Source organism: Bubalus kerabau, chromosome 1, assembly GCF_029407905.1.
Source record: "Bubalus kerabau isolate K-KA32 ecotype Philippines breed swamp buffalo chromosome 1, PCC_UOA_SB_1v2, whole genome shotgun sequence".
NCBI lineage: Eukaryota > Metazoa > Chordata > Mammalia > Artiodactyla > Bovidae > Bubalus > Bubalus kerabau.
Window position 1 is genome coordinate 4,601,894 of NC_073624.1, and position 20,262 is coordinate 4,622,155.

The following is a 20,262-nucleotide window of genomic DNA, read 5'->3' on the forward strand; positions in this document are numbered from 1 at the left end:
GGTCTGGGAGATGACCTGGAGCTTTAGGGCAGCTTAGGAGGAGGGGGAGGGAGAAGGTGTGTTAGTCGCTGAGTTGTGTCTGACTCTTTGCGACCCTATGGACTATAGCCCCCTGGGCTCCTCGGTCCATGGGATTCTCCAGACAAGAATACTGGAGTGGGTTGCCGATCACTTCTCCAGGGGATCTTCCTGATTTAACCCAGGTCTCCTGCATTGTGGGCAGATACTTTACCATCTGAGCCATGAGGGAAGTCGGGAGGAGGGTGAAGGAGGGCTGAACTCACTCCCTGTGTGGCCCGGCCGGCCGAACGAGCTCCCTGGTGTCCGTCACCTGTGTGGGAGGTTCTTGCAGGGACAGTGACACCCATGTGTGACGTGGAGAGGAGGCTGTTGGACTTGGGTGACCAGCATGTGACAGGCTTGAGGGCAGGAGGCAGTGTGCTGACTCTTCTCCTCCTGCCTTCCTTAGAGCTCCTTACAGCTGAGAAATGAGTGGGGGATGTTTCTAGAAGCTTCTAGAAGGTGACTTGGGGCAACTCTGCTCATTTGGTTTAAGGAAGAAAAGTGTGTATGAGTGTACATAACACATGGTTGCACTTTTATTACTGATCTTATTTAGACTATTTATAAATTGTATAATAAGGAATAGTGTAGTTGACCCTTGAACAACAGGGGGGTCAGAGGTGATGACCCTTCATGCAGACACTGTGCATATAGTCAGTCCTCCACATAAGACAGGGACTCGGTATCCTCGGGTTCAACCAGCCGTGGATCACGTGGGATTGCAGTATTTACTACTAAAAAAGGTACATGTGCAAGTGGACCTGTGTGGTTCAAACCCGCGTTGTTCAGGGGTCATATTGACCTGCGCCGGTAAATACGCAGTGTATATAAAATCAGTTGATCATTTGTCTAGGATTATATTACAAACATGAAAGGAAGGATTTGTTGAAGAAAAATAATTTACCTTTCTCCCGCTAAAGTAGAATCTTACTGAGGGAGGCAGCAGTTAATATTCTTCCTATCATTTCTATAACATTAGGAGTTCAGGGAGAGTTCTGTTTTTCACAAAGTTTTTAGTGTAAAAGCAACACCTCCTTGTTGGGGGGAAACTTCGCAGCGCAGGTGTGGGGCTCGTAGACCGTGACCCCTCTTCTGCCCGCTCCGGGCACGTGGACCAGGGCAGCACGGGCTCCGGGGTGTTCGTAGGCTGCAGTCTGTGCACACGCAGTGTGTGTAACACGGAGAAACATGCTCCGTGGGCACGCTCCTGAGCATACTACCGCTACGCTTGCTTGTTACCCTTGACATTGTGTGCTGGGCACCTCTTGGAAACAGCTCGGTTTAATTCCACAAGCATTTCACAAGCCCCTACCTGGTGGGGGTGCGGGGGTGATGTTGTTAGTAACAGCGACATCTCATGGTGTGAGGCTTCACCCTTCCAAACCTGTTTCACTGGGTCTCTGCTCGAGCCAAGTTTCACAGGCAGTTGGGGAGACAGGTGTAACCCCCGTGACCTGTCCCATGAGCTCTCTGCACAGGAGAGCCTTCGCAGCGGGCTCAGCCAGCGGCGATGTGCTGTGATGAGGTGCCCGGGGTCGCCCTGAGAAGGTGACATCTGAGTCTGCGAGAAGCAAGAGTCTGATCGCACACCCAGCACCCGGCTGTGTCCAGCACCCGTGTTCTCCAGCGAGCCTGTTCCGACACCTCTTTGATACACACGATGTGATTTGTCGGGGTCATCTCATGACTTGGCTCAGGCTGGGTGGGTGGGTCTTCCCTGCGGCACAGGTCAGAGAAGGGCAGCTCCCCAAGGTCAGATGGCTGGGGGCCCCGAGAGGGTGCCCTCTGTTTCAGCCCCTGCCCCGCCTCTAGTTGGCCCCCTGCCTCTGGAGTAGAACACGGCGTGGCCGGGAGAGCAGAGGGCTGGAGGTGACACCCACGTTCCTCTCCCAGCCGCCTGCCTCCGGCAGAGTAGCTTCCAGCAAGTCCTTGTGCATCCTCTATAAAGCGGGTGTAGTGGTTGAAACTGCCTCGCCGGGTTGTTGAAATGAATCCAGATCATAGATGAGCAAGTGTATCTAAACTACCAAGCAGAGTGAAGGGGTTGATTCGAAGAGAGTTGTGTTGGCTGCGGTGGCGCTGGTGGTAAAGAACCCACCTGCTGATGCAGGAGGCGTAAGAGACGTGGGCGCCATCTCTGGGTCCGGAAGATCCCCTGGAGAAGGAAATGACAACCCACTCCAGTATTCTTGCCAGGAGACCTGGGTTTGATCTCTGGGTTGGGAAGATCCCCTGGAGGAGGGCATGGCAACCCACTCCAGTAGTCTTGCCTGGAGAATCCCATGGACAGAGGAGCCTGGGGGGCTACAGTCCAAGGGGTTGCAGAGAGTTGGAAACGACTGAAATGACTCAGGACGAGTTGGCGGCCTTGGTGGCCCCAGGACACGCCTGCCACACCCTACCCTGTGCCTTTGGGGCTGGAACCCTCACTCTGTTGCTGGTCCCCCTTCGGCGCATTGCTGCTCATCACTCCTGGTGGAGGTGGACGATGGCGGTGCCTCTTCCCTCGCAGTCCAGGGAGTCGACTTTGATGCGTGAGCCTCTTAAAACACCTGCTGTCGGAACGGTACCATTGATTTCAATTAACTTGGAATTTTTTTCACCGCGATGACTCTGATAATAACTTTGGTAATCCCACGATGCCTCATTAGAGCTGCTGGCTACGATGATCAGGTCTGTGGTTTAGCAAGTGTTTTTCTCCAGCGCCTTTGTCTTTCCAGGACCGAATCGCGGGCTCGCTGCAGGTTTTCACCCCACTCATGTGAGTGATGCTGAACGTGGCCGCCGCCTGGTCTGCCCGTTAAAACCCTTCACGGGGCCGCACTCATGGTGGGGGCCCTTCCGCAGGGGCAGCGTCTCAGGTCACACACGGGGAGTTTGAGGGTTGTGTGTTGGCTCATGCTCTGAGACCCTTGCCCCGGACATGGGAGGAATCTGGGGAAACAGGCAGCTTTCTAGGGAGGAGGGCAGCTACTGCTCCCCTACCCTGTTTGGAATTTATAGCTTTTAAGGAAATAGGATCCTGGATTTGATTTTCCTTGCAGTCTCTGAGTCTCTTTCGTCCCACTAAGGAGGCTTTGTTTGTTTGGGTTTTTTTGCCACCCGGTGGCCTGCGGGATCTTAGTTCTCTAACCAGGAATCGAACCTGTGCCCCCTACAGTGGAAGCGCGGAATCTTAAGCCCTGGACTGCCAGGGAAGTCCTCACAAGGCTTTCAGCTTTGTCTCCGAGAGGCGTGTAAGAAACGGGTTGAGCGCAGGCTCTATAACGGGCAGGCTGGAGTTGTAAACCCAGCTCCGTGTTTCGAGGGCTGTAAAATGAATAACCAACAGCTCAGCGCGGGAGGCAGCCATGTGCTGGCGTGTGGGGAGTGCTCCGGAAGCCCGCACGCAGCACCCACCAGGATTAAATGGGACGAGACGTCAAGCTGTGGCCACGGCGAGTCTTCAACAACTGGGACCTGGGCGTCACAGGTCGCAGCTTTCCCATCTGATGCTGACCCAGGGCAAGGCCCTGCCAGTGGCCTCCATGGACCAACTGGGTCCCTGTTCGACCCGCCCTTTGGGGGGGTTCCTGCCTTTTTGTTTGGGAGGTGGCTGAAGCCCAGAGAGGTTGAGTGGCCAGTCGAGGTCACACAGCTGGCGAGTGGAGGAGCCACGGGTCAGCTCGGGGGCACCGTGGCCTCACAGTCTCAGCCCCTATGCTGGACAGCCCTTCTGGCTCTGCATACGAAGAGTTCGGAGTCATGCCATGCCTGGGCGCAGGTCCCGGTAAAAGAAAACGGGTTAGGACGTCAGAGGGAACCGCCCGCGAGTTCTCAGCCGTTGGTGATGACGAGTGGGAGCTTCACGCTGTGGTGGAAGGTCATGGAACGTTGGAGGGGCTGGGCACCTGGGTGGGGAGCCTGGGGCAGGCTGGCTGCAGAGAGGGGTCTCCACAGTGGAGAAGCTGAGTCCACGGCGGGAGGTTTGACCCCGAAGCGAATGCACCTGCAGCCTCGCCCTCTCATCCTGCTGTGGCCTGAGCCCCTCCCTGCTTGGCTGCTTCAGTTTTTCTTCTTAATATTATTGCTGTTGTTTGTTAAGGGGGAGGCATCTTCTCGTTTTGAAATGGCCTCTGTTCTCCAAGAGAACGAACATGCTTCCTTGAGTTGGGTACCACCCCACCCTTTGGGTTCATTACGTACTGTTTCCCGAGTGTTGCAGTTTCCTGAGCGTGGTGAGAAATTGCTGATATGGCTTCCTTCCCGGGATGACCTCTGAGTGCCACCAGCAGGCGTCCCTGAAGTCTGAGATGGGCTGCATTTTGCTTTTAGTTTTTTGTGTTTTTTTTTGCTTGGCACCTGTGTTGGTCTTGTTAAAGTGCGGCAGAAAGAAGTATATCCATGGGGGATATTTTTCTTTTTTTTGTTCAGGGTTGAGTGGTCGTCAGCCCCCAGTAGCCTAGGAAAAGCCGGTTGTCTGGGTCCTTGGTTTAAAATGGAGGTGATGCTGCTTCCCGGGCAGGGTTGTCCTGAGGGTCGTGAGGGCACGTGTCTTCCATGCTGGGTGCGATTCCCGCCTGGAGTGGGACAGCTGTTAGAAGGAGATGTTATCAACAGGATATTAACAGTCATGTGAGAAGCAGGAATCTGGTGGTGTCCCCGAGACGCTACTGCCTGGGTAAGTCGCCGGGCACCTGTGGCTTTTTGTGGGCACAGAAGCCCCGAGTTGCGCTTTGTCTCCATGGACAAAGCTGGGATTTGTGTGTGTCCACAGCTGGGACTGGGCCCGAAACTTGGGATTCGGTAGAGATTGAGGGCATGAGTTCCCCAGACGTGGTCTGACAGCGTAAAGCGTAGGGTAGGCGAGACCATGAGGCCTTTGCAGGGTGCCTCCCCAAACCCTAACCCCCTTCTCCCAGCTGAAACTTCAGCCCCGAGTCAGGCGGGTGATGGCACTCGGGGGCCCCGGGGTGCCCCGTCTTCCTGACCGCAGCTCAGCCCCACGGGAAGCCCACTGTTTTTAAGCCACTGATTCTGTTCGTTGCTGCTTCGGAGGTGGCTTGCCCACACGAGCGGCTGCCGGGTGGGACGTTCCGGGGCCCCACACATGATGTCCTTCTGCCAACAGCAGGGCTGAGGGGAGCTCGGAGCTGTTTGTCTTATGGGATGTATTCCATCAGGTTGACCTTTGATCTGTAGGTGGAGGTAAATTGCAGAAAGGTCCGTGCCTGCATGTGACTCCGCTCTTGGAAGTAAAGAAGCATTCACAGACAGGAAAGCGTCTGTCAGGGTTTGCCAAGTCACCCTCCAACATAGAAAAGGTGATAAAAGACAGGAATTTGGAGAGGGGGCTGTAGCTCAGCCTTCAGGGGAAATGATGGCTGCCTTTCGATCTCTTGGGTGGAGGCCTCAGAAAGTCTCTTGAAATGGCAGATGCGGGGTGTCTCTTGGGGCCTCCCTGGGGCTGCATGCCTGCAGGCTGTCCATGGGGGATGCCATCATGAACTTGGGGAGAAGCTTTTTGCCCCAGGAAAGAAAACAAGGCGGGGATGGGGGAGACGGGGAGAGCAAGGGAGGGTGCTGTTTCCCTTCAATGTCACTCAGGCGGAAAGCCAATCTGCACATGTAAATGAACTTGAAAATGCAATTAAAAATATATACATACTAGAGACTGTGATCCAGAATTTAATGTGAGATGCAGGTTACCCAGTGACAAGCCGCCTTCCCTGCAATCAGTGGTACCAACTCTCCCCTGTTATGAATGCGTGTGATAAATGCACCCAGATGAACGTGGGATTATTCCTTAAGCTAGTTTGACAGCCCTCACCGAGCCTTATCTGCTTATATCACCCAACCTCCTTCTCCCAGCTGTCACTGCGAAGGGGACGCGGGCTCAGGAAGGTCCTTCCCTGGGCTCGTCCTGGATGGACAGGAGATGGGGCAGAACAGTCGCCCTTGTTGCTGTGGACAGAGGTCAGGGGGGCCCTGGACATTGTTACAGCCGCAGGCACTGGGCGGCAGGCACTTTGCAGGGAGCCCCTGCCTGGAGCTAAGAGTAGGAGTTGGACCTGGGGGCCAGGCAGGTGTGGCGTCTGGGGCTGGAAGGGAACGGGGTGCAGAGCCCTGCGTCTCGGGCTCTTGGGCGTTTTCTCCTGGGGTGTGCCCACTGGCACGTGCAGAAGAGAACGCTCAGATGGTGAGGGCGGCAGCCTCCTCTGAGGGCCGAGTGGTGACAGTTTGGCACGTGCCACGGGGCACCCGCTCAGTGCTGGGTGCTGGGGACACGGCGGTGGACAGAGGCGTGCTCACAGTCCTAGAAGGGAGACAGATAACAGGCAGGAAGCGTCATAGATGAGTCCCAGGGTCGGGGGGAAGGCAATGGGCGCTCCAGCAGAGGGGACGGGGGGAGGGAGGGGGTCGAGAGGGCCCTCAGGCGTGGCTCAAGGCATACAGAAGAAGCTGGAGGATGTACGCTCGTGATTCTCTGCAGGAGGACTGTCCTGGGCAGAGGGAACAGCCTCTGCAAAGGCCTTGAGACGGGTTGTGCCGGGAGTTTCTAGTCAAGGCCAGTGTGGCCAGGTGAATCAGTGACAGCTAAGCAAGGAGGTCCCACAGTAGATGGAACAGGGCGGGGACCGACCTCATCAGACAGCTTGCCCCTGCCCTTAAACCACCGACTGGTTGCCATGAAGAACAAAAAATGGTTCTTCCTTTCTTTTTTAATATTTATTTGTTCGGTTGCCCAAGGTCTTAGTTGCAACATGTGGGATCTAGTTCCCTGACTAGGAATTGAACCTGTGCCCCCTGTACTGGGATAGTGGAGTCTTAGCCACCAGACCACCGTAGAAGTCCCACAGCTGCCCTTTCAAGGGGCAGAATGTAGAGTAGAACCTGGAAGGTACCTTCAGAAGGCGGATTTCAGCTCCCAGGCTAGAAAATTCTCTTCCTGAGGGCTCTGCCTGGGGATTGAATTGTTTGTTCTGAGACCTTTGACCACCCTTCCAGCATCTCATAGTAGAGAGCGGGGGGTACCAGCAGCGGCTGGATGGGAGGCCGGGCTGGTGCTGAGGTTCTGTGCTTCAGAAATGCCCAGGCTCATCTGGAGTTCCGTCCTGGCCCAGTCACCACCTGAGATGCCCTGACTCTTGCAGGACCGAAGACCCTTACCCTGCGGGCGGGCCGGTGAGCACCCTGGGCCCAGGGACAGCTAGGCCCAGCGGCACCCCTGTCAAGTGGCGTGGGCCCCGGGCAGCCTGCCTTTTAAATTTTTTTTTCAAGAGAGGCAGCAGCTGCTGCTAAGTCGCTTCAGTCGTGTCCGACTCTGTGTGACCCCATAGATGGCAGCCCACCAGGCTCCTCTATCCCTGGGATCCTCCAGGTAAGAATACTGGAGTGGGTTGCCATTTCCTTCTCCAATGCATGCATGCATGCTAAGTCGCTTCAGTTGTGTGTGACTCTGTGCGACCCCATGGACAGCAGCCCCCCAGGCTCCCCTGTCCACGGGATCCTCCAGGCAAGAATACTGGAGTGGGTTGCCATTTCCTTCTCCCCAAGAGAGGCAGAAACCCATGATAAGAAGAAATCTGCAGTTTAGATGTGGGCGGAACATTCAGGCTTTTTCTAAATGCGCTGGCCTGAAGGACACTCCCACAGGCTGGACCAAACCCACCTCTTCTGATTGCCCTTCCTCGGCCCCTCCCCAGGCCCTGGACACCTGGCTCCTCCCTCATCGTCCAGGCCCAGCCGAAGCAGGCACTTGTCCTGACCTCCCAGCGGGATCTGGTGTCCGTCCGCCAGCTTCATCAGGCTGGGGCGTGACCTAGTCATTTCCTGCGTGATGCTGACGTTCAGAGCTCCGGGGTGAGTGGCGATGGTGAGCCCTGAGGTCCAGCGAGCCCGCCGCCCTGGAGCCCCCCGCCCTGAGCCGCCTGCTCCCCCCAAGCCCCCACCCTGGAGCCCCCAGCGCTGTTAGAACAAAACAGTTGGTAGTGGGGCTGGAGGGCCGTTGAGGTTCCTTAAGAGTCTTCATTCCTCATTTAGATAAAGAAGTGGCCCTCAAATCTATTTCTGTAAATAAAAACAGCCCCGCCCCCTGCCCCTGCCCACACCCCCCTACCACCGCTCCCCCACCCCGGCTTCCCAAGCCTTGTCCGAAGCCCCGTGGCTTGTTGAAGTTAGTTTATTAATGAGTCTGCTGAGTGGGCCTGAATGGAGGCCGCGCTCTCATATTGCGGATCTAATTATAAACACGAGGGACGGTACCAAATAAGCAGCATTTAAAGGGAGAAGAGTCTGGCAGCTCGGTTTAAAGTGTCCTTTAATGAACTTCTTTGGCACTTGTATCTTAGCAACACATTTTATTACATCCTGGTGCAGCTGGACTCGGGCACAGTAATTTATCCACCCCAGCTCTCCCCCACCCCCCACCCTGACTTTCTTTGGCGACTGGAGGGAGGAATGTGCTGACCCGATTTTCCAAGGCTGTGTTCGCATCTCTCCTGCTTTGTTTAGTTGATGGAAAAGGCAAACGGGGTGCCCGGCGCACGGCTCGGTGCTGGCCGGCAGGATGGGGACGGTGGCCCCGGCCTGGAAGGTGGGCGGCTGCCCAGCTTGATCGGGTGCTGCAGGCTGCCCTGGGGATGGGCTGAAGCTCTCCCTGGCGCGCCCTGGGCTTGGGTATTTTTATCTGGACTTCTTTCCTGTAATGACACTAATTTGGCGGAAGTGGGGACGTTTACAGATCTTTCCTTGTAATCAGCAGGCCTGTGAGTGGAGGTAGGAGGTGTTCTAGATGCGGGTGGCGGGGGCCGGCAAGGAGCAGAAGCAGGGCCAGGGAAGGGACCTTCCAGCCTGGCTGCTCCTGAGCCCGGGGACCTCGGCTGGCTACTTCCCTTCCTAAGTCTTAACTCTCGTGTCTACTGGGTGAGGCTCCTGTAGCCGCTGTAACAGAGCGCCCTATGGCAGGTGGGTCAAATGTACTCCCTCACGATGTGGAGGCCAGAAGTCTGAAATCAAGGCGACAGCATGGCTGTGCTCCCTCCAGAGTCCAGGGGAGGGTCCTTCCTGCCCCTTCTGGCTTCTAGGGGTCCAGGTGTTCCTGGGCTCGCAATGGCATCCCTCTGGTCTCTGCCTCTGTCTCCACATGGCTGAGTTCTCTTTGAGTCTGTGTCCTCCCTTCTTACAAGGGGGCTTCCTTTGTGGCTCAGTTGGTAAAGAATCCGCCTGCAATGTGGGAGACCTGGGTTCGATCCCTGGGTTGGGAAGATCCCCTGGAGAAGGAAAAGACTCCACACTCCGGTATTCTGGCCCGGAGAATATATAGTCCATGGGGTCTCAAAGAGTCAGACACGACTGAGCGACTTTCACTTTATTGCAAGGAGCCCACTCATTACATTTTGGGTCCCTCCATCCAGTATGATCTCAACTAATTATATGTGCAAAGACCTGATTCCCAAAGGTCACACTCTGAGGTTCTGGGTGGACATTAACCCACTGTGTCTACCAGTGGGAGCTAGTCACGCCTTCCTCAGATTATGGGTGGGGGTCCCATGGCCCATTTCCCTCCCCTCCCCCTGCCCCCCCCGCCCAGCTCGCGGAGTCCGGTTCAGGCCCTGGCTCGTTCGCATCGCTCTGCACCCATCACCACCGTCCTCCTGAGCCTCTGCTCTGACTCGGCAGGCAGGGCAGTGCCGTCCTGACCTGTTGTGCCAGGCAGCTCTGTCCAAACTCTTGCAGAATCCTCCCCTGGATTGGGTGCTTCCTTCCTAAGACAGCAGAGGGCGTGGGGCTGGAGGGAGTTACATGGAGCTGAATTTTAGCTTAACCTCTAGCACTTTCTAAGGATCAGGAGAGAGTGTGTGGAGAGAGCCCACTGCCCCAGGAGGTGACAAGCTCCCGTCAGGAGTGAGGGATGCTGGGGTGTTTGCACGTGGGGGGTTTCACCAGGCCAAGTGGAGTCCCCTCTGCCCAGGAGTCAGCCTCTCCCACTCGGCCCAGCAGTCTGTCCTGTGACCCGACCACAGCTCCCTCTTTTAGGTTGCTCACTGACACATTTACGAAGGGCATTTTGGAAGGCAGGCCCTGAAGGAGGTGAAGCTCAGGGTTCTGGCAGCCCCTTCCCACCCACCCCCTGGCCAGCTCAGAAAAACCCATGGGGCTGCCGTCCCATGTCCCCAGATGAGCCCTCCTGTGGTGTGCAAGGCCAGCAGAGCCGAGAGGCAGGCTGCAGGAGGGGCCAAATGGGGCCCAGCTGAGGTGGGGGGAGGTCATGGGGGAGGAGGAGGAGGTGGAGGTGATGGAGGTGGAGGAGGTCAGGGAGGTATGGGAGGTGGGGGAGACAGGGGAGTTGATAGAGGTGATGGAGGTGGGAGAAGTCATGGAGGTGGAGGATGGGGGGTGTGATGGAGCTGGGGAAGGTGATGGAGGTGGAGAAGGTGATGGAGGTAGAGGAAGGGAGGCTGTGGAGGTGGGGGAGGTGGTGAGCGGCGGCACAGAGCTGCCGGCTGGAACACGGCCGCTGGACAGCCCTCTCCTCGCCGGGAAGGTTGTTCATTCTCACTTCACCTGCTTGGTGCACAGAGGTGGAAAGCGCCAGCATTCCCACCTGAATCGTGCCCCGGCTGCAGTGAAGCCCGGCTGCCTTGCTCTGCACAGTGGCCGAGGCTGTCCCCGGCCTGTGGGGGCAGGTCCCCTGTGGCGGCCCGGCCTGGACGTAGGCGGGGAGCCTCTGTTGGCCTCACCGTTGACCGTTGCAGCTTCCATTCGGGGGCACGCAGAGCTCATCTTGGAGGAACAGTTAGAGGACTTTTGCTTGTTCTTTTCTTAACAGCATAGTTTTGTTAAGTAACACTGAATTTTCTATTGTGGTAAAGTACGTATTACATAAAATTTACCATCTCAGTCATTTTTAAGTGGGCGATTCAGTGGCATTCAGTACGTTCCCCATGTTGTACCACATCACCCTCTTCTCCTCCAGAACTGAAACTCTGTCCCTACTAAACAAACACTCCTGGTTTCCGTCCCCCAGCCCCTGCCAACCACCATCTACTTTCTGTCTCTGAAACCGATGAGCCTCGGTCCCTCATCTGAGTGGGATCATGCAGAGCTGTCCTTTTGTGCCTGACTTACTTCACTGAGCAGCGTCCTTGAGGCTCATCCGTGTTGCAGCCTGTGTTGGGGCTCCGTTCCCTTCCGTGGCTGGATGGCATTCCGACCTGTGAATACGCCTCCTCTTGCTTATCCGTCCGCCCTTTGATCAACAGTGTAGTCATTTCCGCCTTTGGCTCCTGTGAATAAAGCTGCTGTGGACATGGGGTGACAGGTGTCTGTTCGGGTCTTTGTTTTCACTTACTTTGAACACACATCCAGAAGTGGGATTGCTGGGTGGGACGTTTGTTTTACACCCTAGACAGGCCTGTGGCAGAGACAAGCCTGCAGGGTTTCGCAGGTCGTCCCCGAGTGGAGACAGTCTAGGGTTAGCCCCCTCTGTCAGACTGACGTCCCGTGAGCCTGGGATCCCTAGTGTTGACACCATCACCTTCCAGGGAGCTTGTATCCCGCTGGCTTCCTGGCTCCTGATGGATCTCTGCCCCGTGGTTGTGGGCGTGAGTGGGCGTGGGTGTGGGTCATGTGGATGCACCAAGCCTGTTGGCTGCTTCATGCACAACTTTACAAACGGGCGGCACAGCTGTAAGACTCTCCCGCTTGAGTTTGGTGTTGACCCTAAAAACACGGACATTAACAACATAAGCTGCTTATGGTAGTTTGTCCAGACCTTGTAGTGTTACAGTGTGTGATTTATTTTCCATTTTGTCTCTTATGATGATCAGTCAGTGCAGATGTGGCACAGATTCCCCGGAGTCCTTTCACTCATTAACAACTCATGTTACACAGTGGCATTTTTGCGTGTCTGGTATTGCCACATACGTTAACCCACTGGAAGGTCATGTTTCACGGGTGAAAAAAGCCGTGTCCACGGGCCCCACGGATGAGAACCCAGAGGCAGGAGGTCCGCTGGGCTTGGGGGGCGCTTCCTGGAGCCCCTGTCACCCCCAGCCCCACACCACGTCCGAGTCCTCCTCGTCCCCTTACCCAAAGGCTTCAAGGATGTCTGTTGAAAGGCTCCCCCCGTCTGCTAATCAAGCAGCTCTGTGAGTAGTTCCTCGGGCTAGGTTCCTGTTCTTTGCTGGTCTGGGTTGGCCCTGGGGTGAGTCCCCATTGCCAGCATCAACCCAGGCTCCTCCCGAGGTGCAAAGAAGAGTAGTAATCTGCAGACTCTTCTCGGTGAGACTTCTTCTTCTGGCATTGGTATTAATATTTCTTAAACTTTTGTTGTTTGGGCTCTCACAGACGACAAAATGACATAAGGAGTAGTGGACAAAAATGTGCAGTTGGCTGGGATTATTTTGAAGATTTCAGAGGACTCTGCCAGTGTTCCGTTTGTTTTTCTTTTTTCTTTTTTCTTTTTTTGTGCAGATAACTGCAGTTCTGTTTTCTACAGTAACTCTGACCCTGAAAATTTCTTTGTGGTTTCAGCTCTCAGATCCCTTCTCTGACTCTCGTTCATCCTGATCTTGAGCAAGTTACTGATGATCCTTCAGCTTCCTTTTCACTCACCTGAGAAGTGGAGGTAATCCGAACACTTGCTTGTAGAACTTGAAGGATGAGGCAGAGTGAAGGGTGGTAGGTGCTTAGCACAGAGCTTGGTGCATGGTGGGGGCTCCAGAGAGGCGAGTTCTCCCCCTGTGTCTTTAGGCCAGACCATTATCCTCCACTGTGAAGCTTCCAAGACACCCATCTCTGGGTGCCCCTGGCCTCAGCTCTCATCCCACCCCCAGCTCCCTACCATCATCTTGCCCGTTTCACCTACTAAATATTTCCCTCACTTTTCTCCACCTCTGTGCCTCTGGTTCACTTGTCAGCAGCCTCCTAAGCCTCTAGGGTCTGTCTTCCATACCAGCACTAAAGTTGTCTTTTTAAAGTAGAGCCCTTACATGACGTTTCTGTGCTTAAAAACCATCTCCCGGTCCCCACCGCCCACAGCAAGAGCTTCACGTCTGCCTCAGCCTCTTGCCCCAGTGAGTTGAGTCAGAGGAGCTGCTGTGCTGAAGCTGGGGCCAGGCCTGGAGCCCCACCCTACAGTCTGCCCTCTGGCCCAACTCCAGGACCACTGGCAGGTGGGAGACAGTCAGTGCCTTAAGGAAGAAGATTCAGAAATTCTTTGTAGTCAATAGACTGGACCTTTCATTTTCTGGGTTCAGATCACTTCTTCAACCTCATCTCTTGACACAAAGCTGTTGACTGTTTCCCAGACATACTAAATGCCCGTGGGTCACCGGTCTTAGCCTAGGGCATTGCTTCTGCTTGGACTAACCCTTTTCTCTTGAACAAGACACTTCTCATCCCCCAAAGCCCGGGTCAGATCCTTACCCTCCAGAAAGACACCTCTGGCTTCATTTAGGTTGGAGGTAATGATGGTCACAGTGGTAATGGTGGTGGTGATGATGATGATGATGATGGGGAAGAAAGGGGTGACAAGTACAGAGATGGTGTGAGGATGGGGATGAAGGTGGGGGTGGTGAGGATGGGGATGAAGGTGAGGATGGTGAGGATGGGGATGAAGGTGAGGGTGGTGAGGATGGGGATGAAGGTGAGGATGGGGATGAAGGTGAGGGTGGTGAGGATGGGGATGAAGTGAGGATGGAGATGAAGGTGATGAAGTGAGGATGGTGATAAGGGCAATGTCAAAGATGGTGATGTTGGTGGTGAGGACGGTGATAAAGTGGATGGTGAGGATGCTAATGTAGTGATGCTAGTGATGGGAAAGGTTGTGGTGGTTATGGTGATAATAATGGTAATAATGGTTGTAATGATGACATCGGAGAAGGCGATGGCACCCACTCCAGTCCTCTTGCCTGGAAAATCCCATGGACGGAGGAGCCTGGTGGGCTGCAGTCCATGGGGTCGCTAAGAGTCGGACACGACTGAGTGACTTCACTTTCACTTTTCACTTTCATGCATTGGAGAAGGAAATGGCAACCCACTCCGGTGTTCTTGCCTGGAGAATCCCAGGGACGGGGGAGCCTGGTGGGCTGCCGTCTCTGGGGTCGCACAGAGTCGGACATGATTGAAGTGACTTAGCAATGATGACATCAGTGATGATCATGGTTTTCACTATCAGCCACTTCCTGTGGCAGGTCTGGGTGGTTCCAGTTTAACTTACCATCACAACACGTCTCCATGAGGAAATGTCATGCCCAGTACAACCTGGAGGAGCAGAGACGTGTATCAAGGACCAGTGCTGCTCAGTCGTGTCTGTGTCTCACACACAGGCTCACAGCAGTGACGTTTGAATTACTGGATAGTGGATGAGCCTTAGAAACTGTAAATGTGATGAACGTGCTCTTGCTGCTGTATCCTAAAGACAAGAAGACAAGATGCTTGTGTAAAGAAGAAGCAGAAAGCTTTAAAAGTCTTGAAGTTCCTGAAGTTGGCACCCAAAGAGCAGAGCGCCTTGTGTCCCAGCTGGGAGCCTGTCCAGAGTTGATAACAAGATGGCACAAGAGGCTGCTGACACCACTTTTAAAGCCTGTGAGGCTTGGATACCGCGTTTCAGGACAAGCATGTCTTTCCAGGCAGTTATTTGTGTGACATCTGATGTCACTCTAGGTCTGAGCTTCCCGGGTCAGCTCTTGGAAGCTGTCTGCTCCTCTTACGTTCTGTTGGCCTCCAGCGGGTACCACTGATGTTCGGGAGGGAAATCACAGGTGCCGGAAATGGTACATGGTTTTTCTTGGAATTTAAAACTTTAAATGAAAACCGACAAGATAAGTAATCCTGCCACCTTAAAAATGTACTTGATAAATTGTGGAGCGAGTTTTAATACAGATAAGTGTATGTGTGAAGTACTTCCACGGATGTAATGGCCACGTAACATACATGTTTTTAAACTCTCAGGTGGCCCTTCCCCTCCACTAGTGATTTCAGACTTTGCAAGGACTCAGGCCCTGCTTGCACCTTCAGTCAGGGTCCTCAGAGGCTGCCCCCTGACCGTCTGCATCTGCATCTCCCAGGAGCTCGTTGGCCAGCAGAAACCTGGCGTCACCCCAAACTTGTGGAACCAGGAGCTCCACCACTGGGCCCAAGGCACACTCCCCACAAGATTCTGGGGCCCCTGGACTTCGAGAACCAGGGCTCTGGCTGAGGGTCACCCTTTCCCTGGCCACCTGACAAAGCGGAAAGGTATGGACGGCATGCTTCTTCAGCCCTTAGTGAGTCTTTTCTTCTCTGTGGTGGTGGGGATGCTGGTGATGATGGCGGTGGTGGGGATGCCAGTGATTTTGTGATGCTGGTGGGCATGTTTGTCAGCCTTGCTAACCTCAGGGAAAGATTAAGGATATTGGAGCCTGGAGGGAGAGACCCGGCCCCATTTACGCATCTCACACACTTGGGTAAGACACAGAAACTTCCTGAACCTCATTTTCCCTGCCTGCAAAGTGGAAGCAGCAAATACCTTTACTAGCTATAAAGCCTCTGCAAATATCAGCGGTTTTATTATTTAACTCCGAAGACGACTCTGGATTCTAGTCCTGTGACCTCTATGTCCAGGTGGAAGGAGGGCTAACAGTTGGTGAATAGTCTGGTGTCAGGCTGTTTTCACCTATATTTGATGTATTGAGACATTTCTGTTCATCTGCATTGGTCCTTTCAGGATGAATTTTAACGCATATTTCTTTTAAAACTTAGAAAAAAAAAAAGATCCCAGAAAAGGCAGAAGGTAATCTCAGAGTCATCACCGGCCCTGTGGCCCGGGTCCCTGGTCCCCTGTCCCGGCTCTTCCAGGCTTGCCGCTGGTGTCCAGGGTCGCCGAGCTCCCTGGGCTGAGTGGCCTGGGTGGCTGCACCTGCCCAAGAATCACCAGCCAAGGCCACGGAGTAGAAGGAGCCTGGTTCTCTTTTCCCATTTTAGGTTATTAAATGGGTTTCCTCCCACTTGGCCCCATCTGAATCGGGTTCTCTTTTGTCCCCCAGAACCTCATCTCCTGCTTCCCCTGGCTTTGATCTTGTCCTTGCAGTTGCTGTGTCTGCCGTTGGCGGCTCCTCCCTCACCCCAGGTGCCTCCTTCCTGCCACCGAGCCGGCTGCTCCTGTAGTACATACTCACCCCTAATGAGCTACTTAAAAAAATCAGCATTGATTTCTAGATAAAAATCACAATTAATTTTAAATGCCCTCTGTAAACCTTGTTACAAATAATTGCCAGAAACACACAAAGTCTGAAATTAATTAAAATCGACAGCCTCATTGGATGCAGGATGTGCTTCTCATTTTTTTAGTTACATGTCTGAGCCCGAGTGTGGATATCGCTTGGGCCGAAACTGTGGCTCGGAGATTCCAGGTGGGAGAGGAAGGGGGTTGCTGGAGGACGCTGTGCAGGAGCAGGGAGAACGTGGGTTGGAGCTGCCCTGACCTGGCTGGCAGCCCTGCCTCCTCTTTTGGTTGTTGGATGACCTTCCAAGCCTCAGGCTCCTCGTGTGTGAAATGGGTTTAGTAATAGTGTGCCTCAATAACCCCACATATGCAGATGACACCACCCTGATGGCAGAAAGCGAAGAGGAACTAAAGAGCCTCTTGATGAAAGTGAAAGAGGGAGTGAAAAAGCTGGCTTAAAACTCAACATTCAGAAAACTAGGATCATGGCATCTAGTCCCATCACTTCATGGCAAATAGATGGGGAAACAGTGGAAACAGTGACAGACTTTATTTTGGGGGGCTCTAAAATTACTGTAGATGGTGACTGCAGCCATGAAATTAAAAGACGCTTGCTCTTTGGAAGAAAAGTTATGACAACCTAGACGGCATATTAAAAAGCAGAGACATTACTTTGCCAACAAAGGTCTGTCTAATCAAGGCTATGGTTTTTCCAGTGGTCATGTATGGATGTGAGAGTTGGACCATCAAGAAAGTTAAGTGCCAAGGAATTGATGCTTTTGAACTGTGCTGTTGGAGAAGACTCTTGAGAGTCCCTTGGACAGCAAGGAGATCCAACCAGTCCATCCTAAAGGAAATCAGTCCTGAATATTCATAGGAAGGACTGATGCTGAAGCTGAAACTCCCAATACTTTGGCCACCTGATGCGAAGAGCTGACTTATTTGAAAAAACCCTGATGCTGGGAAAGATTGAGGGCAGGAGGAGAAGGGGACAACAGAGGATGAGATGGTTGGTTGGATGGCATCACTGACTCAATGGACATGAGTTTGAGTAAACTCCGGGAGTTGGTGATGGACAGGGAGGCCTGGCGTGCTGCAGTCCATGGGGTCGCAGAGAGTCGGACACGACTGAGCGACTGGACTGGACTGAACTGAACAGTGTGCACGTGTGTGCACCTAGTCAGATCTGACTCTTTGTGACACTATGGTCTGTAGCCCACCAGGCTCCTCTGTCCATGGAGTTTTCCAGGCAAGAATACTGGAGTGGGTTGCCCTTTGCTTCTCCAGGGGATCTTCCTGACCCAGGGATCGAACCCACCTCTCCCGTGTCTCCCACATTAGCAGGTGGGTTCTCTACCGGCGGAGCCAGCGGGAAAGCCCTTTATTGACAACAGCCACCTCCAGACTCGCTGGTCGTGATGGTGCGAATATGCTGGCTTGGAGTCAGCACTCGGGGTTCATTACTCCCTCCGTCTTCCCCCTCACTCCCCCTTCCACACACCAGCCTTGCCAGCGTTGCTTCATTCATTCTTTGCCCCCCTTGCTGCTGCCACCAGATAAACAGAAGTGGACGGGAAGCAGAGAGGGCAGGGACGCCAGGCAGTTGCTGCCATCTGAGCAAAAGCACTGGCCTGGGGGTGGGGAGGCGTCTTGGTCCAGGCCTGCAGACCCGGATGAGGGTTGTCTCCACCTCCCCGCTCCCCTGCCCCTGTGCTTTCGAGGCCGGCAGGGCAATCAGAGTCGGTGTTTGCTGAGGTGAAGGGGGCTGGCAGAGCTTGCGATCGCCTGCCCTCCCGGAGCAAGCCCCTCTCTCAGCACTGGGGCAGTGTGTAGGGCGAGGAAATTCTTCTGCATGATTGCTATAGTAACTGGACGCATTTATAAGTTGCGTTCATGGTCAACCTTTTGTCAGTTTCCGTTCCAGGATTCTCAGACTGACTCCAGCGTGTCCTTGAGGGGAGCACTCTGTTGCCTTCACATTTCCTCGTGGCTGCCCGTGTGGCTCTTGTTTAGGCTCCTCCCCGGCCCGCTTCCTGGAGGAGCACAGGCCCAGGACTGACTCTTAGGTCGTGCTTTTCACTGGCCACGTGTGGCTCAGCGGGTGCTTAGCATCCTCTGAGCCTCGGTCGCCTCGAGGAGAGTGGCACCTGTCTGCTCGTGAGGCGGGAGTTGAGTGTTTGGGAGTGTTTCCTGTGATGTGAGACGCTGGGGAAGCAGACCCACAGCACAGAGCCCCTGCCCTTGACAAACTTGCGGGCAGGCCTGGTGGCAGATCAGAGCACCCCAACTTGGTGAGTGGAAGTAGAGGGGCTTAGACATCTGAGGGGGTCCTGAGAAGGAGCCACTGGTCCAGCCAGGGATGGCAGGAGACTGTGTCCCTGCAAGGGAGGAGGTGGCACGGGAACACACCATGCCGCTCCACTGTGACAGTTTCTCTCCTCCCCCTCTTCCCTCTCTCCCTGTCTACTTGCCGCCTTCTCTTCCAAGTCCCCAGGTATGCCTTCCCCTGTCTCCCTCTCTCTTTGGAAGCTCTAGACAGTAAAGGCTGGCTCTACTTCCGATTCCTTCTGTGCCTTTGGTCCCAGAGATAAATAAATGACCCCCCACCCCCGCCATGTCTCTGCAGAAAGTGGCTACAGAGAGGAGAGAACAAAGCTTGGGAGCTATTTATTTCTTGCTTTGCAGAAATGTTTATTGGCAAGTAGCGCGGCAAGGTGGAATGATTTGATTTGATTAGCAAGTCTAAATGTATTAGCAGCGAGACAGAAACGATATTACAATTAGTGGTAATTAGCTGTGCTGATGACTCTGGGTGGCAGTGCCGGGTGACAGATGTTGCTTCCTGGTCCCGGGTTAGACAGAGAGGGCACTTTTACCCTTGTGAAGAGACTCAGCTCCAGGGCGGAGGTGGGGCGGGGGGCAGTGGTGCCTGAGACCTCAGCCCTATTGTCAGCAAGTCAGTCGGATCACAGAGACGTGTGTGTGGGTCCTGCTGGTACTGTGTAAAGGGACTGTGATGTTGGGGGGCAGTGGGCTTGACTTGCGAGGAGCCCGAGCCCCTCCCAGCCTGCCCCGGGTCGGCAGCGCTGATGGCAGCAGCAGTGGCTGGCTTTGTACACCTGCATCTACAGGCCCTGATTTAGCACAGCCCCTCCCAACCCTGTTCACTGAGGTTTTCTTGTGGGCTCGCTCCCCACGACCAGCGCCCAGCCAGGGCTGCAGCGAGGACCCTGGGAGTACTTTGGTAATGAGTGGTGCACGCCGATAGTGCCTTAGGGTGTTGGCACAGACTCAGGAGACACTCGAAACCATGTGACCATGCGTTTGCAAGTTAGTTGACTAGAGCGTGTGTTGTCAGTGACTTTGAAGAAGGTTGGAGGATGGAATGGAAATGACTGACACTCCCTGTCCTCCAGGAGTTTCCGGACTTCGATGGGAAGGCCAGACAAGCATCCATCCTGCAGACAGCCGAGGGTGTCGTGGTGAACGATGAGAATGTTTCAGAACTGGAGGGAGGTGGTGGTTGCCCAGCTCTGTGAACGGACTAAATGCCACTGAACTGTTTGCTTTAAAATGGTTATTTTTATGTTCTATCAATTTCACCTCAATTTTTTAAAAAAGCAAAGTGCTAAGAGAGAGTTTGGAAACCCAGACACTATAAATTGGGAGCATCTCAGAGAGTTTGGTAAAATAAGTTTATCTGTAGTGAGACAAAGTTTCTGAAAACTCAGAGTTGGTAAACGGAGATGATCCTGGATGCTGAGTCTGCCTCTGAGGCTGGAAAGAGCCGGAAGGGTGAGGAGGGGAGAGGCGTGTCTGTGATGCCTGGGGTGAGGTGAAGACCCAGGCTCAAGGGTGCAGGGCAGCCCTTGGGGGACGGTGAAGAAGAGGTGGAGAGAAAGTGGGCAGAGGTGAGACCAGGCTTCCTGTCTGCCTCTGGCTGCTCTCCAGGGACTGCAGGGCGGGGCAGGGTGTGCCATCTGTATGTCCGGTGGGGGGGCGAGGGAGGC

General features: G+C 54.3%; 1 protein-coding gene and 1 long non-coding RNA gene across 2 annotated transcripts in view; both read left to right on the forward strand.

Moving 5' to 3' along the window:
- PHF21B (PHD finger protein 21B) overlaps positions 1-20,262 on the forward strand; it is an 84,907-nt gene that overhangs the window by 8,417 nt on the left and 56,228 nt on the right. The gene's annotated exons all lie outside the window — the stretch shown is intronic.
- LOC129639602 (uncharacterized) lies at positions 12,578-16,676 on the forward strand. Its single transcript, XR_008708510.1, has 3 exons — positions 12,578-12,673; positions 15,001-15,285; positions 16,074-16,676. It is a non-coding gene; the product is annotated as an uncharacterized LOC129639602 (long non-coding RNA).